This window comes from Phyllobates terribilis, unplaced genomic scaffold (assembly GCF_046119375.1).
Source record: "Phyllobates terribilis strain yellow unplaced genomic scaffold, ASM4611937v1 Scaffold_169__1_contigs__length_4117513, whole genome shotgun sequence".
NCBI lineage: Eukaryota > Metazoa > Chordata > Amphibia > Anura > Dendrobatidae > Phyllobates > Phyllobates terribilis.
In genome coordinates, this window is record NW_027362929.1 from 2,246,840 (window position 1) to 2,274,833 (window position 27,994).

At 46.2% G+C, this 27,994-nt stretch overlaps 10 non-coding genes across 10 annotated transcripts; all 10 read right to left on the minus strand.

The window, feature by feature from the left end:
* Positions 1-549: 549 nt before the first annotated feature.
* LOC141208908 (U2 spliceosomal RNA) lies at positions 550-740 on the minus strand. The gene has a single exon (XR_012279118.1). It is a non-coding gene; the product is annotated as a U2 spliceosomal RNA (small nuclear RNA).
* A 1,116-nt stretch (positions 741-1,856) lies between these two features.
* On the minus strand, positions 1,857-2,047 carry LOC141208909 (U2 spliceosomal RNA). The gene has a single exon (XR_012279119.1). It is a non-coding gene; the product is annotated as a U2 spliceosomal RNA (small nuclear RNA).
* Positions 2,048-3,166: 1,119 nt separating this feature from the next.
* On the minus strand, positions 3,167-3,357 carry LOC141210160 (U2 spliceosomal RNA). The gene has a single exon (XR_012280337.1). It is a non-coding gene; the product is annotated as a U2 spliceosomal RNA (small nuclear RNA).
* Positions 3,358-4,474: 1,117 nt separating this feature from the next.
* Positions 4,475-4,665, minus strand: LOC141208643 (U2 spliceosomal RNA). Its single transcript, XR_012278865.1, has one exon. It is a non-coding gene; the product is annotated as a U2 spliceosomal RNA (small nuclear RNA).
* A 1,120-nt stretch (positions 4,666-5,785) lies between these two features.
* LOC141210703 (U2 spliceosomal RNA) lies at positions 5,786-5,977 on the minus strand. Its single transcript, XR_012280824.1, has one exon. It is a non-coding gene; the product is annotated as a U2 spliceosomal RNA (small nuclear RNA).
* Positions 5,978-22,184: 16,207 nt separating this feature from the next.
* On the minus strand, positions 22,185-22,375 carry LOC141208910 (U2 spliceosomal RNA). Its single transcript, XR_012279120.1, has one exon. It is a non-coding gene; the product is annotated as a U2 spliceosomal RNA (small nuclear RNA).
* Positions 22,376-23,498: 1,123 nt separating this feature from the next.
* LOC141210046 (U2 spliceosomal RNA) lies at positions 23,499-23,689 on the minus strand. Its single transcript, XR_012280226.1, has one exon. It is a non-coding gene; the product is annotated as a U2 spliceosomal RNA (small nuclear RNA).
* A 1,123-nt stretch (positions 23,690-24,812) lies between these two features.
* LOC141208911 (U2 spliceosomal RNA) lies at positions 24,813-25,003 on the minus strand. Its single transcript, XR_012279121.1, has one exon. It is a non-coding gene; the product is annotated as a U2 spliceosomal RNA (small nuclear RNA).
* A 1,122-nt stretch (positions 25,004-26,125) lies between these two features.
* On the minus strand, positions 26,126-26,316 carry LOC141208912 (U2 spliceosomal RNA). The gene has a single exon (XR_012279122.1). It is a non-coding gene; the product is annotated as a U2 spliceosomal RNA (small nuclear RNA).
* Positions 26,317-27,444: 1,128 nt separating this feature from the next.
* LOC141208913 (U2 spliceosomal RNA) lies at positions 27,445-27,635 on the minus strand. Its single transcript, XR_012279123.1, has one exon. It is a non-coding gene; the product is annotated as a U2 spliceosomal RNA (small nuclear RNA).
* Positions 27,636-27,994: the final 359 nt, after the last annotated feature.

The window sequence follows — 27,994 nt, forward strand, 5'->3', positions numbered from 1 at the left end:
ATAGTCTGCAGGCATTAAATGAAAGAAGTCAGTGTTCCAGCAGAGGGAGACAACGTTTCAGAAAAGGCATTGTAGCAAACCAAAAAAGAAATTTTAAGCGCAGCAGAGTAACCAGCTCACATACCTGTTAGCTCAGGTGAGTTTAAAAGGCTGCTGTTGATAACAAGGGCATTTGCTAAATAGATGGTGTGTGTGCAACAATATACTGAAAGGTCAATTATATTGTGCAGCTTATCTCACCACCTGTAGTTATTTAGGTGAAAGCTCCAAAATGCTTGCCTAATATGTCTGTTTATCCAAAAGGAAGTATAGAGGGAGAGCTAGATAGATAGCATTGCATTACATTACATTACATGGCAATGCAATGCACAGTTGCTGAAGTTGAACCAAAATGAGCTTGTCATCTGGCTTCTGCAACTTTTAACATGAAAAATCCAATGAGGAGAAGAAAAGCAAAGCCAAAGAGTCCATCCCAAAATCCGACAAACAAGCAAAATGAACAAAAAGCATTGAATTCAATTCTTTCTGATTTTAGAAACTGCATTAAAGAAGGGGTGCACCGGTCCTGGAGATACTGCAATACCAGGTCAATGCGTGGAGTGGACAGAGCAAGCTCTTTTTCCATCTCCCTGTTCTAAAAATCCATTTAATATATGGTCCCCAGATAGGGGACGTATCAGATATTAAACTGATAAGAACAGATACTACACTTGATCTTAGCCAAAAGGCCGAGAAGCGATAACCAGAATTGGTTTGCGACTACGGTGCCACCCAAGGATTCTGAAAAGTCCATTTGTGGAGATGGCCACCTGGACTCCCGTTAAGAAGACATGCTGTCAACCTCTAGATCCCTCACATGCCTGCACTTTTCGGCTTGCTGCTGCTGCAATCCACGCGTTTTAGATCTGCATAACTCCACCTCTTTTAGCACAGTACCCTCAACCCCCGGCTGTTCCCACCCGCCTCAACACCGTTGGAAGGGAGGAGAACCAATTAAGGCGGGGGGGGGTGGAACGAGCAGCTGTCTACCCTTAGCAGGAGGGTTGCTGATTAATTACCTCTCCTGCTGCTGCTGCTGGCTGTCCAGCAGCAGACTGAAGGTGGCTGCTGCTGTGCGCAGGTATATAAAGGCTCAGAGCCTATTATGACACGCGCAGCCAGCGTTCCATTGCCACATTCCGTCTACTGCAGGCGGGATACCTGGATGGCTGAATGTCACTGAGAAGCTCACAGAGACCGCCATAAGCAACAGTTTAAAAGAATGCCACAGACTAATCAACCAAACTTTTTGGGTTGGTTTCTCTTTTATAGTCTGCAGGCATTAAATGAAAGAAGTCAGTGTTCCAGCAGAGGGAGACAACGTTTCAGAAAAGGCATTGTAGCAAACCAAAAAAGAAATTTTAAGCGCAGCAGAGTAACCAGCTCACATACCTGTTAGCTCAGGTGAGTTTAAAAGGCTGCTGTTGATAACAAGGGCATTTGCTAAATAGATGGTGTGTGTGCAACAATATACTGAAAGGTCAATTATATTGTGCAGCTTATCTCACCACCTGTAGTTATTTAGGTGAAAGCTCCAAAATGCTTGCCTAATATGTCTGTTTATCCAAAAGGAAGTATAGAGGGAGAGCTAGATAGATAGCATTGCATTACATTACATTACATGGCAATGCAATGCACAGTTGCTGAAGTTGAACCAAAATGAGCTTGTCATCTGGCTTCTGCAACTTTTAACATGAAAAATCCAATGAGGAGAAGAAAAGCAAAGCCAAAGAGTCCATCCCAAAATCCGACAAACAAGCAAAATGAACAAAAAGCATTGAATTCAATTCTTTCTGATTTTAGAAACTGCATTAAAGAAGGGGTGCACCGGTCCTGGAGATACTGCAATACCAGGTCAATGCGTGGAGTGGACAGAGCAAGCTCTTTTTCCATCTCCCTGTTCTAAAAATCCATTTAATATATGGTCCCCAGATAGGGGACGTATCAGATATTAAACTGATAAGAACAGATACTACACTTGATCTTAGCCAAAAGGCCGAGAAGCGATAACCAGAATTGGTTTCCGACTACGGTGCCACCCAAGGATTCTGAAAAGTCCATTTGTGGAGATGGCCACCTGGACTCCCGTTAAGAAGACATGCTGTCAACCTCTAGATCCCTCACATGCCTGCACTTTTCGGCTTGCTGCTGCTGCAATCCACGCGTTTTAGATCTGCATAACTCCACCTCTTTTAGCACAGTACCCTCAACCCCCGGCTGTTCCCACCCGCCTCAACACCGTTGGAAGGGAGGAGAACCAATTAAGGCGGGGGGGGGTGGAACGAGCAGCTGTCTACCCTTAGCAGGAGGGTTGCTGATTAATTACCTCTCCTGCTGCTGCTGCTGCTGGCTGTCCAGCAGCAGACTGAAGGTGGCTGCTGCTGTGCGCAGGTATATAAAGGCTCAGAGCCTATTATGACACGCGCAGCCAGCGTTCCATTGCCACATTCCGTCTACTGCAGGCGGGATACCTGGATGGCTGAATGTCACTGAGAAGCTCACAGAGACCGCCATAAGCAACAGTTTAAAAGAATGCCACAGACTAATCAACCAAACTTTTTGGGTTGGTTTCTCTTTTATAGTCTGCAGGCATTAAATGAAAGAAGTCAGTGTTCCAGCAGAGGGAGACAACGTTTCAGAAAAGGCATTGTAGCAAACCAAAAAAGAAATTTTAAGCGCAGCAGAGTAACCAGCTCACATACCTGTTAGCTCAGGTGAGTTTAAAAGGCTGCTGTTGATAACAAGGGCATTTGCTAAATAGATGGTGTGTGTGCAACAATATACTGAAAGGTCAATTATATTGTGCAGCTTATCTCACCACCTGTAGTTATTTAGGTGAAAGCTCCAAAATGCTTGCCTAATATGTCTGTTTATCCAAAAGGAAGTATAGAGGGAGAGCTAGATAGATAGCATTGCATTACATTACATTACATGGCAATGCAATGCACAGTTGCTGAAGTTGAACCAAAATGAGCTTGTCATCTGGCTTCTGCAACTTTTAACATGAAAAATCCAATGAGGAGAAGAAAAGCAAAGCCAAAGAGTCCATCCCAAAATCCGACAAACAAGCAAAATGAACAAAAAGCATTGAATTCAATTCTTTCTGATTTTAGAAACTGCATTAAAGAAGGGGTGCACCGGTCCTGGAGATACTGCAATACCAGGTCAATGCGTGGAGTGGACAGAGCAAGCTCTTTTTCCATTTCCCTGTTCTAAAAATCCATTTAATATATGGTCCCCAGATAGGGGACGTATCAGATATTAAACTGATAAGAACAGATACTACACTTGATCTTAGCCAAAAGGCCGAGAAGCGATAACCAGAATTGGTTTCCGACTACGGTGCCACCCAAGGATTCTGAAAAGTCCATTTGTGGAGATGGCCACCTGGACTCCCGTTAAGAAGACATGCTGTCAACCTCTAGATCCCTCACATGCCTGCACTTTTCGGCTTGCTGCTGCTGCAATCCACGCGTTTTAGATCTGCATAACTCCACCTCTTTTAGCACAGTACCCTCAACCCCCGGCTGTTCCCACCCGCCTCAACACCGTTGGAAGGGAGGAGAACCAATTAAGGCGGGGGGGGGGTGGAACGAGCAGCTGTCTACCCTTAGCAGGAGGGTTGCTGATTAATTACCTCTCCTGCTGCTGCTGCTGGCTGTCCAGCAGCAGACTGAAGGTGGCTGCTGCTGTGCGCAGGTATATAAAGGCTCAGAGCCTATTATGACACGCGCAGCCAGCGTTCCATTGCCACATTCCGTCTACTGCAGGCGGGATACCTGGATGGCTGAATGTCACTGAGAAGCTCACAGAGACCGCCATAAGCAACAGTTTAAAAGAATGCCACAGACTAATCAACCAAACTTTTTGGGTTGGTTTCTCTTTTATAGTCTGCAGGCATTAAATGAAAGAAGTCAGTGTTCCAGCAGAGGGAGACAACGTTTCAGAAAAGGCATTGTAGCAAACCAAAAAAGAAATTTTAAGCGCAGCAGAGTAACCAGCTCACATACCTGTTAGCTCAGGTGAGTTTAAAAGGCTGCTGTTGATAACAAGGGCATTTGCTAAATAGATGGTGTGTGTGCAACAATATACTGAAAGGTCAATTATATTGTGCAGCTTATCTCACCACCTGTAGTTATTTAGGTGAAAGCTCCAAAATGCTTGCCTAATATGTCTGTTTATCCAAAAGGAAGTATAGAGGGAGAGCTAGATAGATAGCATTGCATTACATTACATTACATGGCAATGCAATGCACAGTTGCTGAAGTTGAACCAAAATGAGCTTGTCATCTGGCTTCTGCAACTTTTAACATGAAAAATCCAATGAGGAGAAGAAAAGCAAAGCCAAAGAGTCCATCCCAAAATCCGACAAACAAGCAAAATGAACAAAAAGCATTGAATTCAATTCTTTCTGATTTTAGAAACTGCATTAAAGAAGGGGTGCACTGGTCCTGGAGATACTGCAATACCAGGTCAATGCGTGGAGTGGACAGAGCAAGCTCTTTTTCCATCTCCCTGTTCTAAAAATCCATTTAATATATGGTCCCCAGATAGGGGACGTATCAGATATTAAACTGATAAGAACAGATACTACACTTGATCTTAGCCAAAAGGCCGAGAAGCGATAACCAGAATTGGTTTCCGACTACGGTGCCACCCAAGGATTCTGAAAAGTCCATTTGTGGAGATGGCCACCTGGACTCCCGTTAAGAAGACATGCTGTCAACCTCTAGATCCCTCACATGCCTGCACTTTTCGGCTTGCTGCTGCTGCAATCCACGCGTTTTAGATCTGCATAACTCCACCTCTTTTAGCACAGTACCCTCAACCCCCGGCTGTTCCCACCCGCCTCAACACCGTTGGAAGGGAGGAGAACCAATTAAGGCGGGGGGGGGGTGGAACGAGCAGCTGTCTACCCTTAGCAGGAGGGTTGCTGATTAATTACCTCTCCTGCTGCTGCTGCTGCTGGCTGTCCAGCAGCAGACTGATGGTGGCTGCTGCTGTGCGCAGGTATATAAAGGCTCAGAGCCTATTATGACACGCGCAGCCAGCGTTCCATTGCCACATTCCGTCTACTGCAGGCGGGATACCTGGATGGCTGAATGTCACTGAGAAGCTCACAGAGACCGCCATAAGCAACAGTTTAAAAGAATGCCACAGACTAATCAACCAAACTTTTTGGGTTGGTTTCTCTTTTATAGTCTGCAGGCATTAAATGAAAGAAGTCAGTGTTCCAGCAGAGGGAGACAACGTTTCAGAAAAGGCATTGTAGCAAACCAAAAAAGAAATTTTAAGCGCAGCAGAGTAACCAGCTCACATACCTGTTAGCTCAGGTGAGTTTAAAAGGCTGCTGTTGATAACAAGGGCATTTGCTAAATAGATGGTGTGTGTGCAACAATATACTGAAAGGTCAATTATATTGTGCAGCTTATCTCACCACCTGTAGTTATTTAGGTGAAAGCTCCAAAATGCTTGCCTAATATGTCTGTTTATCCAAAAGGAAGTATAGAGGGAGAGCTAGATAGATAGCATTGCATTACATTACATTACATGGCAATGCAATGCACAGTTGCTGAAGTTGAACCAAAATGAGCTTGTCATCTGGCTTCTGCAACTTTTAACATGAAAAATCCAATGAGGAGAAGAAAAGCAAAGCCAAAGAGTCCATCCCAAAATCCGACAAACAAGCAAAATGAACAAAAAGCATTGAATTCAATTCTTTCTGATTTTAGAAACTGCATTAAAGAAGGGGTGCACCGGTCCTGGAGATACTGCAATACCAGGTCAATGCGTGGAGTGGACAGAGCAAGCTCTTTTTCCATCTCCCTGTTCTAAAAATCCATTTAATATATGGTCCCCAGATAGGGGACGTATCAGATATTAAACTGATAAGAACAGAATTTTTTTTTTCCTCAGATTAAGACCCACATTAATTTATGCATCATAGCGCATATTCACATAACGGGTTCTCAAATCATCATTCGGAAAAACAAAAACAAAATCCCAAAAAACACAACCCTGCAATTAACTGTTACTTACTGTAAGAAGTCCAATGTGAAAAGTTCCAGAGTGCTTCTGCTGCTGTCTCGCCATACTTCTTTTTATCCAATAAATAGGCATAAAACAGTCTAGCAAGAAAAATCTTTCTGCATTCCATGGGGGAAAAAACAATCTTTTTAAAAATCACCAAATTCCGAACGTCCCATAAAACCTCTTTATATATGACAAAAATAATCCAGCTTGCCCGCTTCCTTTGCGAGTACTTAAAATCTTGACCTATTAAAATCCTTTCAAAATCGAAACAATGAAAACCAACTAAAGCAACAAACATACGTGACAACAAGGTAAAAACTTTTTTAGCAAAAAAACAGTCCCAAAAAATATGCTGTATTGTTTCCACCTTATTGCAACCTTCCCTAGGACATAGTTCTTGAACTTTTATCCCCCGGTCATTCAAAAAAGCCCTTGTTGGCAAGCATCCATGCAACGCCATCCAGGTTACATCCTTCTGTCTGTTGCTGATTCCACGCATGAAAAAAAGCTTCCACACCTGTCCAGACTGTGCATTATTACAAAACGGCACATCACATAACATCTCCTTCTTCTTAATACCTGAGACAATCAGTTTTTTGTCCGGTCTAACCATGGAGCTTATCCCATTTTGATCATAGAAGGACCTAAGCACCACATAAAAAAACGGTATCACAAACGAAACTGGTTTTCTTAAATCCTTCTCACACCAGCTCCATTTCTGGAAAAGCCGTCCTGCTAAATATTTGCACATGTCCGCAGTCCTGTTATTGCACTGGGATAATTTATAAATGTTCAAAAAATAATGCATTCTTAAAAATAAGTCAATGTTAGGAAAATCACAACCCCCATTTTCCACAGAACACATAACCATTCCTCTTCTTAGTTTCTCCATTTTGGATCCCCAAAAAAACACAAACAGTTTCCTTGTCACTCTCTTTGTCCAAAGCACAGCAGGTGGGAAAATCAAAGCAGTGTACAGCAGAAGCGGGAGAATCACAGACTTGATTACCAGCACTTTCCCTCTCAGCGACAGGTTCCTTAGTTTCCAAAAGTTCAACTTCTGATCCATTTTGTCTTCTAGAATCTTCAGGCTGCTTTTCCCTTTCAGTTCCTTCTCAAAGATGACACCAAGAACCTCAATTTCCTCCCTACTCTCCACTCCTGCCACGTTAACCTCAACCTGCCTCCCAAAGTTACAAAGTTGGCACTTTCCCCAATTCACCGCCATACCAGCCACACAACAAAAAATCCTTACGTGCAAATTCACTCTATTGAGATCCGCCTGTGAACCATAAGTAAAAACAATATCATCCATATAACTTAAAGACTTGACTGGACCCCCGGATCCCCCAGGAATAAAAACACCAGCCACACACTTGTCAACTTGCACACTTTTTAAAAGGGCCTCCACCACACAGATAAAAAGAATTGGTGACAGGGGACAACCCTGCCTAACTCCCGATAAAATATTAAAACTGGAACTCACATGCCCATTAACTAAAATCTGGCTACTGACCCCACAATAAAAACTCTTAATGACCATCAATAATTTATCCGGAACACCAAGGTGACTTAAAGCAGAGAACAAAAATCTATGTGATATTTTATCAAAGGCTTTCTCCAGGTCCACCGACTGTAACAAAAGAGCATTCTTATTCAAATTAGCCTGATAAATTAAGTCTCTTAGAAGCAGCAAATTATCTGAAATTTTCCTACCAGGCACTGCACATGCCTGATACTTCCCCACCATATCACCTATCACATCTGCCAGTCTACCAGCCACAATTTTAGAAATAATTTTGTAATCACTGTTTAACAATGTTATGGGCCTCCAATTTTTAATATCCCTCATGTCCCCTTTCTTATGAATCAGCGTAACAATCCCCCTACGCATAGAAACCGATAAAATCCCATGAGTAAAACCATATTGCACCACCCGGGAAAACTCCACACCTATAATATCCCAAAATCTAACATAAAATTCAGCAGGAAGACCATCACAGCCTGGCGTCTTGCCTTTCGCCAAGCCATCCACTGCCCGTCTAATTTCATCTTTCCCAACCTCCTCACTTAAAAACCCAATTTTCTCCTCAGGAATATTATTAGTTAATACTTTGCAATAATCATTAATTTCCGCATCACTGGCTCTACTATCGTTAGAGAAGAGTGTTTCATAAAAGGAAAGAATACTGCCAATCATCTCATCCCCAGATACCTCCCCTGCAGGAGAAAAAACAGACTTAAAAACCCCTTTAGGTTTAAAACATTTTTTAAAAAAGTATCTCGAACATTGCTCATTTTCCTCCATGTGCTTTATTTTTGCCTTAAACATAATAGTCTTCCCTTTTTCAATAAGTATCTTCTTCAGTTCGTCCTTCAAATCTGCAATCTCTTTATCCACCTCCATCCCCGCTCTCTTAAACTTATGGAGTACTTCCAATTTTGAAATAACAGCAGCATCATGATCCCTTTTGGCTTTCGCTCTCCTAAAACACACCCCTTTAAAATAACATTCAAATTTCTCCTTAGCCCAGTCCCACCACTCTAGCAAATCTTTAAAAAGGTGCTGTTCAGACACACAAGACAAAAACACTTTATTAAAACCAACCTTAACACTCTCCTCTTCCAGCAGGCTTACGTTCAGCTTCCAGAGTCCCTTTCCAAAAGCCAGGGACTCAGCTATACACAGATCTACCACTATCATCTTGTGGTCAGAAAAAGTCGTCATCACGTGATTGCACTTGGCCACCTTAATCCCTTCAGACATAAAAACATAGTCAATTCGGGAAACACTACGTCCACTATCTGATATGTATGTGAACTTATCACTTGGCCCAACCATCAGACCAGCATCCGTGTAGCGTAAATCCTGCACAATCTGATTTAAAATATTAGACGTAACATCAGTCCTACCTTCCGTAGAGCTCTTACGATCTTTTGCGGATCTGACACAATTAAAATCTCCAGCCACTATAGTGAAGTCTCTGCCTGGTAAAAACAACTTTAGAGACTCCAAAAACCCAACTCTTGCTTGTTTATCAGCAGGGGCATAAACATTAAAAACCCGTACCCGCTGACCTAAAAAATCCACTAATAAAAACAAACATCTCCCAGGTATGATTACTTTAAACTCTAAAACCTTTAGACTGGAATTACACAGTAAAATGCCCACCCCTTCATTCCTGTTTTCTGAGCATGGGGACCAAAAAGATTGCCCCTTATTCCACTCACTCTCATGCGGGGCAGATTTAATTACACATTCCTGCAGACAGACAATATCTGCATTCACACTCTCAATGTACTCCAGTATCCCTGCTCTCCTACAAGCAGAACCAATCCCTCGTACATTCAGAGAAGCAACACACAACGCCATCATAACAACAGGAAAAAATCTCCACCATACCCGATCCATCATGAACCAGGAGAAAACCCACTCCTGCCACCCACTTTTCTAAGTATATCAGGCGACTCAGAACTCGAGTCCCTGTTAGAATAACCTGGTCTTAGGGAGACTGGATCTTCCTGCCCCCCAGACCAACACCCCTCCACCTTACTTCTTTTAATCACGGAGGCATAACTCTCCTCCTTGCCATCATCTTCCTCCTCATTTTCACTCCAATCACTGATAACCCTATCACGCTGCTGAGGGGTTATAGTTCCATCCGAATCAGAATCCTCCTCCTCCAAAACCTCCATTTCCTCACCCCCATCTCTTCCCAAAACAGGATTCACTGACTCCGCCATATTAGACAAATCCATCCCATCACCCGGGCCATGCACATCAGCTACTTTGTTTATTACTTCCAGCCCCTCCCTCAAACCAACTTTCTTCTGGCTCCGCCCCTTTTCCTCCATCTTGGGCACCGCATGGTTTCTTCCCCTACCACCATCTTGTTTTTGGCTTTCCCCCTCTGAGTCTGAGCCTTCGCCCTCCTCCCCACTTTCCTGCCGAGTCTTCTTCTGCCTCTCTTCAGCGTCCACCTGTGACCTAGGAATCTGAGCCCACAATCTACATTTCCTTGCAAGGTGATCTGCATGTCCACACAAATCACACACCTTATTCATTGGGCAACCACTTGCCACATGCCCAGATTTCCCACAACCTCTACAAACATCACCTTGCACTGGACAATCTTTCTGAACATGTCCAAACTCATGACACTTCCTACAATATTCCATCTGTCCATTATAAAAACAAAAACCCCTTTCTCCTCCGATAGAAAACTGTGCAGGAATGCTCTTGGCACCCCCAATAGCTCTATCATCCGGTCTCAGTTTTACAACATATCTCCTCTTGCCATTTAGATAATTGTATTTGTTCTTCATTCTTCCCAAAAATTTAACCTCACTACAATACCGAGCTAAAAAATTGGAAACAGTCTCATCCGGAACTTTAGGGTTATACATGTGCACAACCACATACTTATATGTCTGCTGGAACAGAGGTTCCAGTGCAATAAACTCTAGGCATTTCAATTCCTTTTCTTCCTTCATTCGTACCAACTCCATGTAGACTCTCTGGCAAATACTCAAAGAAACAAAAGTGATATCATAAATTCCTTGTTTCTGAAAATCCTGCAGTGCCAATACATCCGTTACCTTCTAGCCATTAATGTTCTTCAAGACATCAACGCAAACTTGGTCCAAACCGATTTCTCCTTCATGACCTGCAGCCACCTTCAGACGGACCGAGTCCTCTAATCCACGTGTTTTCTCCACCATTTTTACAGCAGATAAACACAATCGCCGCTCAATCGCACACTAGGGCCCCACAAGGGGGAACCCCAGTCACAACTGCCCTCCAAACAACACCAGCAGCAGAAAACCACCACTGATCTTGCCAAAAGGCCGAGAAGCGATAACCAGAATTGGTTTCCGACTACGGTGCCACCCAAGGATTCTGAAAAGTCCATTTGTGGAGATGGCCACCTGGACTCCCGTTAAGAAGACATGCTGTCAACCTCTAGATCCCTCACATGCCTGCACTTTTCGGCTTGCTGCTGCTGCAATCCACGCGTTTTAGATCTGCATAACTCCACCTCTTTTAGCACAGTACCCTCAACCCCCGGCTGTTCCCACCCGCCTCAACACCGTTGGAAGGGAGGAGAACCAATTAAGGCGGGGGGGGGGGGTGGAACGAGCAGCTGTCTACCCTTAGCAGGAGGGTTGCTGATTAATTACCTCTCCTGCTGCTGCTGCTGCTGGCTGTCCAGCAGCAGACTGAAGGTGGCTGCTGCTGTGCGCAGGTATATAAAGGCTCAGAGCCTATTATGACACGCGCAGCCAGCGTTCCATTGCCACATTCCGTCTACTGCAGGCGGGATACCTGAATGGCTGAATGTCACTGAGAAGCTCACAGAGACCGCCATAAGCAACAGTTTAAAAGAATGCCACAGACTAATCAACCAAACTTTTTGGGTTGGTTTCTCTTTTATAGTCTGCAGGCATTAAATGAAAGAAGTCAGTGTTCCAGCAGAGGGAGACAACGTTTCAGAAAAGGCATTGTAGCAAACCAAAAAAGAAATTTTAAGCGCAGCAGAGTAACCAGCTCACATACCTGTTAGCTCAGGTGAGTTTAAAAGGCTGCTGTTGATAACAAGGGCATTTGCTAAATAGATGGTGTGTGTGCAACAATATACTGAAAGGTCAATTATATTGTGCAGCTTATCTCACCACTAGTGTTGAGCATTCCGATACTGAAATATCGGGTATCGGCCGATATTCGCGGTATCGGAATTCCGATACTTAATTCCGATACTATTGCAATATCGTATACCGGAATCGGAAGTTCCCATAATGCAATGAGACATTTTCATTTTATTCAGCCAATGAGGATCCTAAGAAGTGTGGGCACATCCTGTTAGGCATGTAGGCATCTTAACTAATGGCATGGCTGTGATTGGCTGCTGAAATGATGTCATGATGCACTATAAAAGCCACCGCCGCCATTTTGAGCTCACTCTGCTGTGAATTCAGTTAGGGATAGGACGCTGTTGTTCTGAGGGACAGTTTTAGCTACCTATTTGCTCTATACTGCTTTACCCAAGCTACTTTCTAAATCACTGTGCCTTGCAGTGCTAGTGCACAGTTCCCTGTGCTGTTCACCGCTATCTGCAAGGTCTGTGTGTGTGAGTGCAGCTCACCCTGTAGTGTGTGCTTCAGCCAAGTCTGGTTGTAGTGCACTCAGTGTGTGTCACTGCCTCATACATTGTCCTTTTTTGCCAATTCATAATTTTTCCTGATATCTCCTATTAGTGTGGTGGTTCCATCTGTATTCAGCTAAATTGGTTCCAAACACACTATATAGGAGTAGATAGAGAAATTTTTTTCCGTCTTGCAGCACTAGTGCACAGTGCTCTGCATCTGTACTGTTCACCGCTGTCTGCAAGGTCTGGTGTGTGAGTGCAGCTCACCCTGTAGTGTGTGCTTCAACCCCGTCTGGTTGTAGTGCACTCAGTGTGTGTCACTGCCTCATACATTGTCCTTTATTGCCAATTCATAATTTTTCCTGATATCTCCTATTAGTGTGGTGGTTCCATCTGTATTCAGCTAAATTGGTTCCAAACACACTATATAGGAGTAGATAGAGAAATTTTTTTCCGTCTTGCAGCACTAGTGCACAGTGCTCTGCATCTGTACTGTTCACCGCTGTCTGCAAGGTCTGGTGTGTGAGTGCAGCTCACCCTGTAGTGTGTGCTTCAACCCCGTCTGGTTGTAGTGCACTCAGTGTGTGTCACTGCCTCATACATTGTCCTTTATTGCCAATTCATAATTTTTCCTGATATCTCCTATTAGTGTGGTGGTTCCATCTGTATTCAGCTAAATTGGTTCCAAACACACTATATAGGAGTAGATAGAGAATTTTTTTTCCGTCTTGCAGCACTAGTGCACAGTGCTCTGCATCTGTACTGTTCACCGCTGTCTGCAAGGTCTGGTGTGTGAGTGCAGCTCACCCTGTAGTGTGTGCTTCAACCCCGTCTGGTTGTAGTGCACTCAGTGTGTGTCACTGCCTCATACATTGTCCTTTATTGCCAATTCATAATTTTTCCTGATATCTCCTATTAGTGTGGTGGTTCCATCCATATTCAGCTAAATTGATTCCAAACACACTATATAGGAGTAGATAGAGGAGCCTTTCTGCAGCATTGGGCCCTGCAGCCCCAGCCAGATTAGTATTAGCCTATTTTTTGCAGCCTCATCTATTGCATTGTAGGTTACCTTCCTACATTGTAATAGCTACAAAAAGTTTGTGATACTATCGTTATTACATCTTTAGGCACATCCAGTGTCTTTTTGTGACAAAAAAAACCTAAATAAAGTTCACCAAACACTCCACTTTACAGTTGTGTAGGCCACATTAGCTCATATTAAAGTCTAGTCCACACTTTATAAAATTAGTGTTTCTTATACCTGTTAGCAGCTGTTCAGGAATAAGCACACTAAGCCCTTAGTACTTTTCTGCCTATCTTTATCAGTCTACCAAGATGAAGAAGGCAGGGAGTAAGGCATGTGGTCGTGGTCGTGGGCGTGGGCGTGGAGTTTCTGCAGGGAGAGGACGTGAGGATTCTGTGCCTGCAGGGAGAGGACGTGGGGATTCTGTGCCTGCTGCGGGCACCAGTGACTCAGCATCCCCCAGTTTTACCAGGGAACAGTCCTTTATGCGCAGCTTTGTAGGAGCTAGCCGTACCCCACTGCTGCGCGAGGACCAAATTGAAGCCGTTGTCGGATGGATGGCAGCTAACGCATCGACTTCAATTAGTTCCAGATCCTCTCAGGTCCTGAGCACTGAAGAGCACCCATCTGTCTCTTCACCACCTGCCAAATTGCCCAGGCAGTCAGAGAGCCCTGGACAGGAGCCATCTCTACTTCTGTTCTCTGAATCTCTTGGCTTGGAAAGAGGGGGCCAGCCAAGCAGAATTCGAGAATTTGAAGAAGAGGTAGTATGCAGTGATGCGCAACCGTTTTGTCTCTCTGAATCTGAAGAGGCGGGTGGGCCAGTGCCTATGGTCAGCAGCACACCTCAGTACGCATCTGATGATGAGACTCAGGTGCCACTTTCTGGTGCGTACTGTGCTGTCGAGACTACCCAGGAGAAGCAGTTGTTTGAAGAGGGTGGTGTAGATGATGAGGTCCTTGACCCATCATGGCGTGAGGGACAGGAAGGTGGTGGGAGCAGCTCTGAGGAAGAGATTCCCCGAACGGCCCAAAAAGGAGGGAGAGGGAGGGGGCAGACTTGGTTGCCTGTAGCCTCCACTTCGGCACCCATTAGGAGCATGGCTCTTCCAAAATCCAAAGCGGGCGCTCCCAAGACTTGCAGTGCCTGGTCCTTTTTTGACACAGTTGCAGATGACATTTGCTTTGTCAAATGCAAGCTGTGTAATCAGAAGGTGAAAAGAGGGAAAAGTGTCAGCAACCTCAATACCACAAATATGTGGAAACATGTGCGGACCAAGCACGTGGTGGAGTTACACAAACACACTGAAGACCTAGGCCAACCTACAGCGCCACCTACCACCTCTTCAGCTCGTGTTGTAGCCTCTTCCTCCAGCTCACACACAGCTGGTTCGGCTTCCTCACAGGATCGCCATGGAAGAATCTCTGGCACTGTTGTACAGAGACACAGTGTAATTCCACCCACAGCACCACTTTCCCAGTCATCCTCACACTCCCAGGCCAGTCTACAGCCATCGTTAGCACAGGCATGGGAGAAAAGGCGCCCATACTCGGCAAACCACCCCCGAGCACAGGCTCTGAATGCTGGCATTGCTAAACTACTGGCCCTTGAAATGCTATCATTCAGGCTGGTGGAGACTGACACATTCCGTAACTTTATGGCATTGGCAGTCCCACAATACAACGTGCCCAGCCGCTTTTATTTCAGCAGGCAAGCCGTCCCTGCCCTGCAACATCATGTGGAGGGAAAAATTAAACATGCGCTACAAAACGCCGTCAGTAGCAAGGTCCACCTGACCACTGATGCGTGGACCAGTAAGCATGGACAGGGACGATACCTTTCCCTCACTGCCCATTGGGTAAATGTTGTGGAGCCGGGTACAGATCTTGAGAGTGGCGCTGTACGTGTTCTGCCAACTCCAAGGATTGCAGGAATCCAGTCTGTACACATTGACTCCTCCTCATACTCCAGTTCCTCTGAATCAGCGCTGCAGGAGCCGTCACGGTCTACCTCCACATCGACCCGTGAACGGTTACCTGTTATGATGACCGATATGAGCACAGCCGTGGCCAAACGTCAACAGGCCGTATTAAAATTAATTTCTTTGGGGAATCGAAGCCACACAGCGCAGGAGCTCTGGAATGCCATCAAGCAGCAGAGTGACGTGTGGTTTGTGCCAGCGAATCTCCAGCCAGGCATGGTAGTGTGTGACAATGGCCGAAATCTGGTGGCAGCTCTGGGCCTAGGCAACCTCACTCACATCCCATGTCTGGCACATGTGCTCAACTTGGTCGTGCAGAGTTTTTTGAGGGACTATCCGGATCTTGATGCACTGCTTCACAAGGTCCGCATAGAGTGCGCTCACTTGCGGCGTTCCAGCAATGCAAGATCACGCATTGCAGCTCTGCAGCGCCGATTATGTCTTCCGGAACATCGCATCATATGTGACCTACCCACCAGGTGGAATTCAACGTTACATATGTTGGAGAGGTTGTGTGAGCAGCAGGCAGCAGTAATGGAGTACCAGCTGCAGCAGGCGCAAACAAGTCGCAGTGCGCGCCGTTCACACTTCACCACCACTGAGTGGGCCTCTATGAAGGACATTTGCCACGTTTTGCGTGCCTTCGATTATTCCACGCGGATGGCGAGTGCAGATGATGCACTAGTCAGCATGACTATCCCCCTTATCTGCCTGCTTGAAAAAACACTGCAAGCACTAAGGGACGAGGTTTTGGAAGAGGTGGAGGATGAGGAGTCACAAATGCCATCTGCTTCTCTACAGTCTGCGCAACGTGGTTCCTCACAAAGGCCTAGGCAGGGGACACTTTGTGAGGAGGATGAGAAGGAGTCAATGGATGAGGAAGACATCTGTCCAGAGGAGGGAGGTACACAATGCTCTAGTAGTCAGTATCTAGAGCGAGGGTGGGGTGATGCAGAGCAGGCAGAGATCACGCCTCAAGCAGGGGACAGCGTTTCTTGGCCAGTTGGCAGTCTGCAGCACATGGTTGATTTCATGCTGCAGTGCCTCAGAAACGACCGCCGCATCGCCCACATTCTCAACACGGCTGATTATTGGGTGTCCACCCTCCTAGATCCTCGCTACCGGGACAACTTACAAAGCCTCATAACACCATTGAACCGGGAGCGTAAAATGCGGGAGTACCAAGACGCACTGGTGCATTCCATCATGTTCTCCATTCCAACCGAGAGCAGTGCTGCTAGTGCTTTACAAAGCAGCTCAGTGCGTCGAGGCAGTGGAGGAAGCTCTGCACAAAGAGGGAGCAGAAGCAGCGCCTCAGCACAAGGCAAGACCAGTATGGCCGAAATGTGGCAAAGTTTTGTGTCCCCGCCGCCACAAATGTCTACACCATCACAGACAGCTCCAGTCAGCAGGAGGCAACGTTTCCGTCAGATGGTGACAGACTACATGTCTTGCCCTCTTAGTGTACTCCCAGACGGCTCTTCTCCCTTCAAGTTTTGGGTCTGTAAGCTGGATACATGGCCAGAGCTTAGTCAGTATGCACTGGAGGTGCTAGCTTGCCCTGCTGCTAGTGTATTATCGGAACGCGTCTTTAGTGCCGCAGGTGGTGTACTAACAGACCGTCGCATGCGACTATCCTCCGATAACGTTGACCGGCTTACTTTTCTCAAAATGAACAAGGCCTGGATCTCTCATGAATTTGCCAGTCCTCTTCCAGAATAAATAATTGGTTGGCAACAGTATCCAGGTCTCCTGTTCTGTTCATGTTTCTACCACCTGAACTGTAATCCCTGAGCTCCAACACCGCCAGTTGGCGCTCGGAAGTGCCGTCTGCACAGTCAACACTTGCTGCCGTGTTATTGGGGTTCAGTAACGTCAGCTGTTCTCCTGCTGTGCGGACGGCAATTTCTCCTGATTTGTCCACATCCACTGTACTACACATTTTAAAGTTGCTCCAATTACTCCTCTGGCTCCTCTGTTTTCATTCTTATCCCTGGGCTCCAGCACCGCCAGTTGGCGCTCGGAAGTGCTGTCTGCACAGTCAACACTTGCTACCATGTTATTGGGGTTCAGTAACGTCAGCTGTTCCCCTGCTGTGCGGACGGCAATTTCTCCTGCTCTGTCCACATTCTCACTACTACAGATTTTAAAGTTGCTCCAATTACACCTCTGGCTCCTCTGTTTTCAGTATTATCCCTGAGCTCCAACACCGCCAGTTGGCGCACGGAAGTGCCGTCTGCACAGTCAACACTTGCTGCCGTGTTATTGGGGTTCAGTAACGTCAGCTGTTCTCCTGCTGTGCGGACGGCAATTTCTCCTGCTTTGTCCAAATCCACTGTACTACACATTTTAAAGTTGCTCGAATTACACCTCTGGCTCCTCTGTTTTCATTCTTATCCCTGGGCTCCAGCACCGCCAGTTGGCGCTCGGAAGTGCCGTCTGCACAGTCAACACTTGCTACCATGTTATTGGGGTTCAGTAACGTCAGCTGTTCCCCTGCTGTGTTCACGGCAATTTCTCCTGCTCTGTCCATATTCACTGTGCTACTTATTTAAAACTTGCTCCAATTACACCTCTGGCTCCTCCGTTTTTAGTATTTACCCTGGGCTCCAACACCGCCAGTTGGCGCTCGGAAGTGCTGTCTGCACAGTCAACACTTGCTGCCGTGTTATTGGGGTTCAGTAACGTCAGCTGTTCTCCTGCTGTGCGGACGGCAATTTCTCCTGCTTTGTCCACATCCACTGTACTACACATTTTAAAGTTGCTCGAATTACACCTCTGGCTCCTCTGTTTTCATTCTTATCCCTGGGCTCCAGCACCGCCAGTTGGCGCTCGGAAGTGCCGTCTGCACAGTCAACACTTGCTGCGGTGTTATTGGGGTTCGGTAACGTCAGCTGTTCCCCTGCTGTGTTCACGGCAATTTCTCCTGCTCTGTCCATATTCACTGTGCTACTTATTTAAAACTTGCTCCAATTACACCTCTGGCTCCTCCGTTTTTAGTATTTACCCTGGGCTCCAATACCGCTAGTTGCTGCTCAGAAGTGCCGTCTGCACAGTCAACGCTTGCTCCAGTGTTATTGGGATTCAGTAACGTCAGCTGATCCCCAGCTGTGTGTCCGGCAAATTCTCCTGCTTTGTCCACATCCACTGTAGTACGGATTTAAAACCTCCTCCAAATACACCTCTGGCTCTTCTGTTTTTAGTATTTACCCTGGGCTCCAGCACCGCCAGCTGGTTCTCGGCAGTTCCATTGGCTCTTGTACCTTCTGCTACCCATCCGGGTTCCAGTACCGTCAGCTGGTCCTCGGTAGTTCCATTTGCTCTTGTATCTTCTGCTACCCATCCGGGTTCCAGTACCGTCAGCTGGTTCTCGGCAGTGTCTTTGGCACGGGTACTCCCTCCTGCCCAGCCTGGTTCCAGCACGCCAGCTGTTTCCGGGTAGTGTCAACGTCACTTTGCCTCCAATGCGTTTCCTGTCGTGTTGCGGTCGGGTTAGCCGACTCTATGGTGCCTGCAGTTTAGGTGACTCCTATGTGGGCTGCGGGATCTGGCAATGAAGGCTGGTTCCATAGTGCCAATAGGACAAGCACCCTCTGTAGGACTGTGGGTTTTGGTAACTGCGGCCGGCTCGCGGCCTTGAACTTTTTTTTTACATGGGTACCTTCTGCTACCCATCCGGGTTCCAGTACCGTCAGCTGGTTCTCGGCAGTGCCTTTGGATTAGGTGCCTCCTTCTCGGTATCCAAGTTCCACCAACGTCTGCTGGTCCTTGGTAGTGCTTTCTGGCACAGGTACCTCCTGCTTAGTAACCGAGTTCCAGTAACATCAGCTGGTCCTCGGTAGTTCCATTGGCTCTTGTACCTTCTGCTACCCATCCGGGTTCCAGTACCGTCAGCTGGTCCTCGGTAGTTCCATTTGCTCTTGTATCTTCTGCTACCCATCCGGGTTCCAGTACCGTCAGCTGGTTCTCGGCAGTGTCTTTGGCACGGGTACTCCCTCCTGCCCAGCCTGGTTCCAGCACGCCAGCTGTTTCCGGGTAGTGTCAACGTCACTTTGCCTCCAATGCGTTGTCCTGTCGTGTTGCGGTCGGGTTAGCCGACTCTATGGTGCCTGCAGTTTAGGTGACTCCTATGTGGGCTGCGGGATCTGGCAATGAAGGCTGGTTCCATAGTGTCAATAGGACAAGCACCCTCTGTAGGACTGTGGGTTTTGGTAACTGCGGCCGGCTCGCGGCCTTGAACTTTTTTTTTACATGGGTACCTTCTGCTACCCATCCGGGTTCCAGTACCGTCAGCTGGTTCTCGGCAGTGCCTTTGGATTAGGTGCCTCCTTCTCGGTATCCAAGTTCCACCAACGTCTGCTGGTCCTTGGTAGTGCTTTCTGGCACAGGTACCTCCTGCTTAGTAACCGAGTTCCAGTAACATCAGCTGGTCCTCGGTAGTTCCATTGGCTCTTGTACCTTCTGCTACCCATCCGGGTTCCAGTACCGTCAGCTGGTCCTCGGTAGTTCCATTTGCTCTTGTATCTTCTGCTACCCATCCGGGTTCCAGTACCGTCAGCTGGTTCTCGGCAGTGTCTTTGGCACGGGTACTCCCTCCTGCCCAGCCTGGTTCCAGCACGCCAGCTGTTTCCGGGTAGTGTCAACGTCACTTTGCCTCCAATGCGTTGTCCTGTCGTGTTGCGGTCGGGTTAGCCGACTCTATGGTGCCTGCAGTTTAGGTGACTCCTATGTGGGCTGCGGGATCTGGCAATGAAGGCTGGTTCCATAGTGCCAATAGGACAAGCACCCTCTGTAGGACTGTGGGTTTTGGTAACTGCGGCCGGCTCGCGGCCTTGAACTTTTTTTTTACATGGGTACCTTCTGCTACCCATCCGGGTTCCAGTACCGTCAGCTGGTTCTCGGCAGTGCCTTTGGATTAGGTGCCTCCTTCTCGGTATCCAAGTTCCACCAACGTCTGCTGGTCCTTGGTAGTGCTTTCTGGCACAGGTACCTCCTGCTTAGTAACCGAGTTCCAGTAACATCAGCTGGTCCTCGGTAGTTCCATTGGCTCTTGTACCTTCTGCTACCCATCCGGGTTCCAGTAACATCAGCTGGTCCTCGGTAGTTCCATTGGCTCTTGTACCTTCTGCTACCCATCCGGGTTCCAGTACCGTCAGCTGGTTCTCGGCAGTGCCTTTGGATTAGGTGCCTCCTTCTCGGTATCCAAGTTCCACCAACGTCTGCTGGTCCTTGGTAGTGCTTTCTGGCACAGGTACCTCCTGCTTAGTAACCGAGTTCCAGTAACATCAGCTGGTCCTCGGTAGTTCCATTGGCTCTTGTACCTTCTGCTATCCATCCGGGTTCCAGTACCGTCAGCTGGTCCTCGGTAGTTCCTCAGCTTTCTTGTACCTTCTGCTACATTTCCAAGTTCAAGCTTTTTGAAATGGTTCTTGGTAATCACTCTGGATCTCCCTGACGAGGACCCTGAAGACGAGGACCCTGAAGACCAACCCTAAGAAGACGAGGACCCCGAAGACAATGACACTGAAGACGAGGACCCTGAAGACCACCCCGAAGAAGACGAGGACCCTGAAGACCACCCCGAAGAAGACGAGGACCCTGAAGACCACCCCGAAGAAGACGAGGACCCCGAAGACGAGGACCCAGAAGACCAACCCGAAGAAGACGAGGACCCCGAAGACGAGGACCCCCGAAGACGACGACCCTGAAGACCACCCCGAAGAAGACCAAGAAGATGACCCTGAAGAAGTTGACCAAGAAGACAAAGAAGAGAAGACAAGCACCAAGATACAGAAAAACAAGAGACAGAAAACCAAGAAGCAGAAATACAAGAAGCTGCAGAACAAAAAGCGGAAGAACATTAAGCATAAGACTAAAAATCAGAGCAAAAGATAATATCTAAATTATAAGCAGAAGATGACTAAGCAGTGTATGGGGGTGAGTCCGTTCCTCCTCGTGGTGCCCCTGGAAAAGACCTGCTGCTGCAGGCCAAACTGAACGCGGACAAATCCTGTTGTAAATCTTTTGTGACGGGCAGAACGAAAGGTGTAATGTCCAACCTTTTATAGATAACAACTACAGGAATGCCTGTCACAAATAAGAATATGATGAAGAAGAAGAATATGAAGAAGATGAAGAAGTAGAATATGAAGAATGTAAAAAAAAGAATAATACGAAGAAGGTGAAGAAGAAGAAGGTGAAGAAGAAGTGGATGAAAAAGATGCTGAGGATGATGAAGGAGAAAGTGTGGGAGAAGTAAAAAAGAAGGTGAAGAGCATGGAAGTAGTGAAACATAAATATCTGACAAAATATAAAAATACTTAACATAGTTAATATTTCCGTAACTCAGAACATAATAAAAAAATATTAATTCCTGCTATTCCATTTGACTGGGCTAAACCTCTATGCCTTTATTGTCTCCCCCACCTCCCCCAATACATTCTACATTATTCTTAGTTGTTTTCCTTCATGTAGAAATAACCTACAAGGAAAGAAAGGGTTTATTTTAATTCCGATATTTATGTCCCATTGACTTGCATTGGTTTCCGGTATCGGAATCGGCGATATCCGATACTTTTTCGGTATCGGTCCGATCCAATCCGATCCGATATTTCCCGATATCGGAAGGTATCGCTCAACACTACTCACCACCTGTAGTTATTTAGGTGAAAGCTCCAAAATGCTTGCCTAATATGTCTGTTTATCCAAAAGGAAGTATAGAGGGAGAGCTAGATAGATAGCATTGCATTACATTACATTACATGGCAATGCAATGCACAGTTGCTGAAGTTGAACCAAAATGAGCTTGTCATCTGGCTTCTGCAACTTTTAACATGAAAAATCCAATGAGGAGAAGAAAAGCAAAGCCAAAGAGTCCATCCCAAAATCCGACAAACAAGCAAAATGAACAAAAAGCATTGAATTCAATTCTTTCTGATTTTAGAAACTGCATTAAAGAAGGGGTGCACCGGTCCTGGAGATACTGCAATACCAGGTCAATGCGTGGAGTGGACAGAGCAAGCTCTTTTTCCATCTCCCTGTTCTAAAAATCCATTTAATATATGGTCCCCAGATAGGGGACGTATCAGATATTAAACTGATAAGAACAGATACTACACTTGATCTTAGCCAAAAGGCCGAGAAGCGATAACCAGAATTGGTTTCCGACTACGGTGCCACCCAAGGATTCTGAAAAGTCCATTTGTGGAGATGGCCACCTGGACTCCCGTTAAGAAGACATGCTGTCAACCTCTAGATCCCTCACATGCCTGCACTTTTCGGCTTGCTGCTGCTGCAATCCACGCGTTTTAGATCTGCATAACTCCACCTCTTTTAGCACAGTACCCTCAACCCCCGGCTGTTCCCACCCGCCTCAACACGGTTGGAAGGGAGGAGAACCAATTAAGACGGGGGGGGGGGGTGGAACGAGCAGCTGTCTACCCTTAGCAGGAGGGTTGCTGATTAATTACCTCTCCTGCTGCTGCTGCTGCTGGCTGTCCAGCAGCAGACTGAAGGTGGCTGCTGCTGTGCGCAGGTATATAAAGGCTCAGAGCCTATTATGACACGCGCAGCCAGCGTTCCATTGCCACATTCCGTCTACTGCAGGCGGGATACCTGGATGGCTGAATGTCACTGAGAAGCTCACAGAGACCGCCATAAGCAACAGTTTAAAAGAATGCCACAGACTAATCAACCAAACTTTTTGGGTTGGTTTCTCTTTTATAGTCTGCAGGCATTAAATGAAAGAAGTCAGTGTTCCAGCAGAGGGAGACAACGTTTCAGAAAAGGCATTGTAGCAAACCAAAAAAAGAAATTTTAAGCGCAGCAGAGTAACCAGCTCACATACCTGTTAGCTCAGGTGAGTTTAAAAGGCTGCTGTTGATAACAAGGGCATTTGCTAAATAGATGGTGTGTGTGCAACAATATACTGAAAGGTCAATTATATTGTGCAGCTTATCTCACCACCTGTAGTTATTTAGGTGAAAGCTCCAAAATGCTTGCCTAATATGTCTGTTTATCCAAAAGGAAGTATAGAGGGAGAGCTAGATAGATAGCATTGCATTACATTACATTACATGGCAATGCAATGCACAGTTGCTGAAGTTGAACCAAAATGAGCTTGTCATCTGGCTTCTGCAACTTTTAACATGAAAAATCCAATGAGGAGAAGAAAAGCAAAGCCAAAGAGTCCATCCCAAAATCCGACAAACAAGCAAAATGAACAAAAAGCATTGAATTCAATTCTTTCTGATTTTAGAAACTGCATTAAAGAAGGGGTGCACCGGTCCTGGAGATACTGCAATACCAGGTCAATGCGTGAAGTGGACAGAGCAAGCTCTTTTTCCATCTCCCTGTTCTAAAAATCCATTTAATATATGGTCCCCAGATAGGGGACGTATCAGATATTAAACTGATAAGAACAGATACTACACTTGATCTTAGCCAAAAGGCCGAGAAGCGATAACCAGAATTGGTTTCCGACTACGGTGCCACCCAAGGATTCTGAAAAGTCCATTTGTGGAGATGGCCACCTGGACTCCCGTTAAGAAGACATGCTGTCAACCTCTAGATCCCTCACATGCCTGCACTTTTCGGCTTGCTGCTGCTGCAATCCACGCGTTTTAGATCTGCATAACTCCACCTCTTTTAGCACAGTACCCTCAACCCCCGGCTGTTCCCACCCGCCTCAACACCGTTGGAAGGGAGGAGAACCAATTAAGGCGGGGGGGGGGGGGTGGAACGAGCAGCTGTCTACCCTTAGCAGGAGGGTTGCTGATTAATTACCTCTCCTGCTGCTGCTGCTGCTGGCTGTCCAGCAGCAGACTGAAGGTGGCTGCTGCTGTGCGTAGGTATATAAAGGCTCAGAGCCTATTATGACACGCGCAGCCAGCGTTCCATTGCCACATTCCGTCTACTGCAGGCGGGATACCTGGATGGCTGAATGTCACTGAGAAGCTCACAGAGACCGCCATAAGCAACAGTTTAAAAGAATGCCACAGACTAATCAACCAAACTTTTTGGGTTGGTTTCTCTTTTATAGTCTGCAGGCATTAAATGAAAGAAGTCAGTGTTCCAGCAGAGGGAGACAACGTTTCAGAAAAGGCATTGTAGCAAACCAAAAAAGAAATTTTAAGCGCAGCAGAGTAACCAGCTCACATACCTGTTAGCTCAGGTGAGTTTAAAAGGCTGCTGTTGATAACAAGGGCATTTGCTAAATAGATGGTGTGTGTGCAACAATATACTGAAAGGTCAATTATATTGTGCAGCTTATCTCACCACCTGTAGTTATTTAGGTGAAAGCTCCAAAATGCTTGCCTAATATGTCTGTTTATCCAAAAGGAAGTATAGAGGGAGAGCTAGATAGATAGCATTGCATTACATTACATTACATGGCAATGCAATGCACAGTTGCTGAAGTTGAACCAAAATGAGCTTGTCATCTGGCTTCTGCAACTTTTAACATGAAAAATCCAATGAGGAGAAGAAAAGCAAAGCCAAAGAGTCCATCCCAAAATCCGACAAACAAGCAAAATGAACAAAAAGCATTGAATTCAATTCTTTCTGATTTTAGAAACTGCATTAAAGAAGGGGTGCACCGGTCCTGGAGATACTGCAATACCAGGTCAATGCGTGGAGTGGACAGAGCAAGCTCTTTTTCCATCTCCCTGTTCTAAAAATCCATTTAATATATGGTCCCCAGATAGGGGACGTATCAGATATTAAACTGATAAGAACAGATACTACACTTGATCTTAGCCAAAAGGCCGAGAAGCGATAACCAGAATTGGTTTCCGACTACGGTGCCACCCAAGGATTCTGAAAAGTCCATTTGTGGAGATGGCCACCTGGACTCCCGTTAAGAAGACATGCTGTCAACCTCTAGATCCCTCACATGCCTGCACTTTTCGGCTTGCTGCTGCTGCAATCCACGCGTTTTAGATCTGCATAACTCCACCTCTTTTAGCACAGTACCCTCAACCCCCGGCTGTTCCCACCCGCCTCAACACCGTTGGAAGGGAGGAGAACCAATTAAGGCGGGGGGGGGGGGTGGAACGAGCAGCTGTCTACCCTTAGCAGGAGGGTTGCTGATTAATTACCTCTCCTGCTGCTGCTGCTGCTGGCTGTCCAGCAGCAGACTGAAGGTGGCTGCTGCTGTGCGCAGGTATATAAAGGCTCAGAGCCTATTATGACACGCGCAGCCAGCGTTCCATTGCCACATTCCGTCTACTGCAGGCGGGATACCTGGATGGCTGAATGTCACTGAGAAGCTCACAGAGACCGCCATAAGCAACAGTTTAAAAGAATGCCACAGACTAATCAACCAAACTTTTTGGGTTGGTTTCTCTTTTATAGTCTGCAGGCATTAAATGAAAGAAGTCAGTGTTCCAGCAGAGGGAGACAACGTTTCAGAAAAGGCATTGTAGCAAACCAAAAAAGAAATTTTAAGCGCAGCAGAGTAACCAGCTCACATACCTGTTAGCTCAGGTGAGTTTAAAAGGCTGCTGTTGATAACAAGGGCATTTGCTAAATAGATGGTGTGTGTGCAACAATATACTGAAAGGTCAATTATATTGTGCAGCTTATCTCACCACCTGTAGTTATTTAGGTGAAAGCTCCAAAATGCTTGCCTAATATGTCTGTTTATCCAAAAGGAAGTATAGAGGGAGAGCTAGATAGATAGCATTGCATTACATTACATTACATGGCAATGCAATGCACAGTTGCTGAAGTTGAACCAAAATGAGCTTGTCATCTGGCTTCTGCAACTTTTAACATGAAAAATCCAATGAGGAGAAGAAAAGCAAAGCCAAAGAGTCCATCCCAAAATCCGACAAACAAGCAAAATGAACAAAAAGCATTGAATTCAATTCTTTCTGATTTTAGAAACTGCATTAAAGAAGGGGTGCACCGGTCCTGGAGATACTGCAATACCAGGTCAATGCGTGGAGTGGACAGAGCAAGCTCTTTTTCCATCTCCCTGTTCTAAAAATCCATTTAATATATGGTCCCCAGATAGGGGACGTATCAGATATTAAACTGATAAGAACAGATACTACACTTGATCTTAGCCAAAAGGCCGAGAAGCGATAACCAGAATTGGTTTCCGACTACGGTGCCACCCAAGGATTCTGAAAAGTCCATTTGTGGAGATGGCCACCTGGACTCCCGTTAAGAAGACATGCTGTCAACCTCTAGATCCCTCACATGCCTGCACTTTTCGGCTTGCTGCTGCTGCAATCCACGCGTTTTAGATCTGCATAACTCCACCTCTTTTAGCACAGTACCCTCAACCCCCGGCTGTTCCCACCCGCCTCAACACCGTTGGAAGGGAGGAGAACCAATTAAGGCGGGGGGGGGGGGGTGGAACGAGCAGCTGTCTACCCTTAGCAGGAGGGTTGCTGATTAATTACCTCTCCTGCTGCTGCTGCTGCTGGCTGTCCAGCAGCAGACTGAAGGTGGCTGCTGCTGTGCGCAGGTATATAAAGGCTCAGAGCCTATTATGACACGCGCAGCCAGCGTTCCATTGCCACATTCCGTCTACTGCAGGCGGGATACCTGGATGGCTGAATGTCACTGAGAAGCTCACAGAGACCGCCATAAGCAACAGTTTAAAAGAATGCCACAGACTAATCAACCAAACTTTTTGGGTTGGTTTCTCTTTTATAGTCTGCAGGCATTAAATGAAAGAAGTCAGTGTTCCAGCAGAGGGAGACAACGTTTCAGAAAAGGCATTGTAGCAAACCAAAAAAGAAATTTTAAGCGCAGCAGAGTAACCAGCTCACATACCTGTTAGCTCAGGTGAGTTTAAAAGGCTGCTGTTGATAACAAGGGCATTTGCTAAATAGATGGTGTGTGTGCAACAATATACTGAAAGGACAATTATATTGTGCAGCTTATCTCACCACCTGTAGTTATTTAGGTGAAAGCTCCAAAATGCTTGCCTAATATGTCTGTTTATCCAAAAGGAAGTATAGAGGGAGAGCTAGATAGAAATCATTGCATTACATTACATTACATTACATGGCAATGCAATGCACAGTTGCTGAAGTTGAACCAAAATGAGCTTGTCATCTGGCTTCTGCAACTTTTAACATGAAAAATCCAATGAGGAGAAGAAAAGCAAAGCCAAAGAGTCCATCCCAAAATCCGACAAACAAGCAAAATGAACAAAAAGCATTGAATTCAATTCTTTCTGATTTTAGAAACTGCATTAAAGAAGGGGTGCACCGGTCCTGGAGATACTGCAATACCAGGTCAATGCGTGGAGTGGACAGAGCAAGCTCTTTTTCCATCTCCCTGTTCTAAAAATCCATTTAATATATGGTCCCCAGATAGGGGACGTATCAGATATTAAACTGATAAGAACAGATACTACACTTGATCTTAGCCAAAAGGCCGAGAAGCGATAACCAGAATTGGTTTCCGACTACGGTGCCACCCAAGGATTCTGAAAAGTCCATTTGTGGAGATGGCCACCTGGACTCCCGTTAAGAAGACATGCTGTCAACCTCTAGATCCCTCACATGCCTGCACTTTTCGGCTTGCTGCTGCTGCAATCCACGCGTTTTAGATCTGCATAACTCCACCTCTTTTAGCACAGTACCCTCAACCCCCGGCTGTTCCCACCCGCCTCAACACCGTTGGAAGGGAGGAGAACCAATTAAGGCGGGGGTGGGGGGTGGAACGAGCAGCTGTCTACCCTTAGCAGGAGGGTTGCTGATTAATTACCTCTCCTGCTGCTGCTGCTGCTGGCTGTCCAGCAGCAG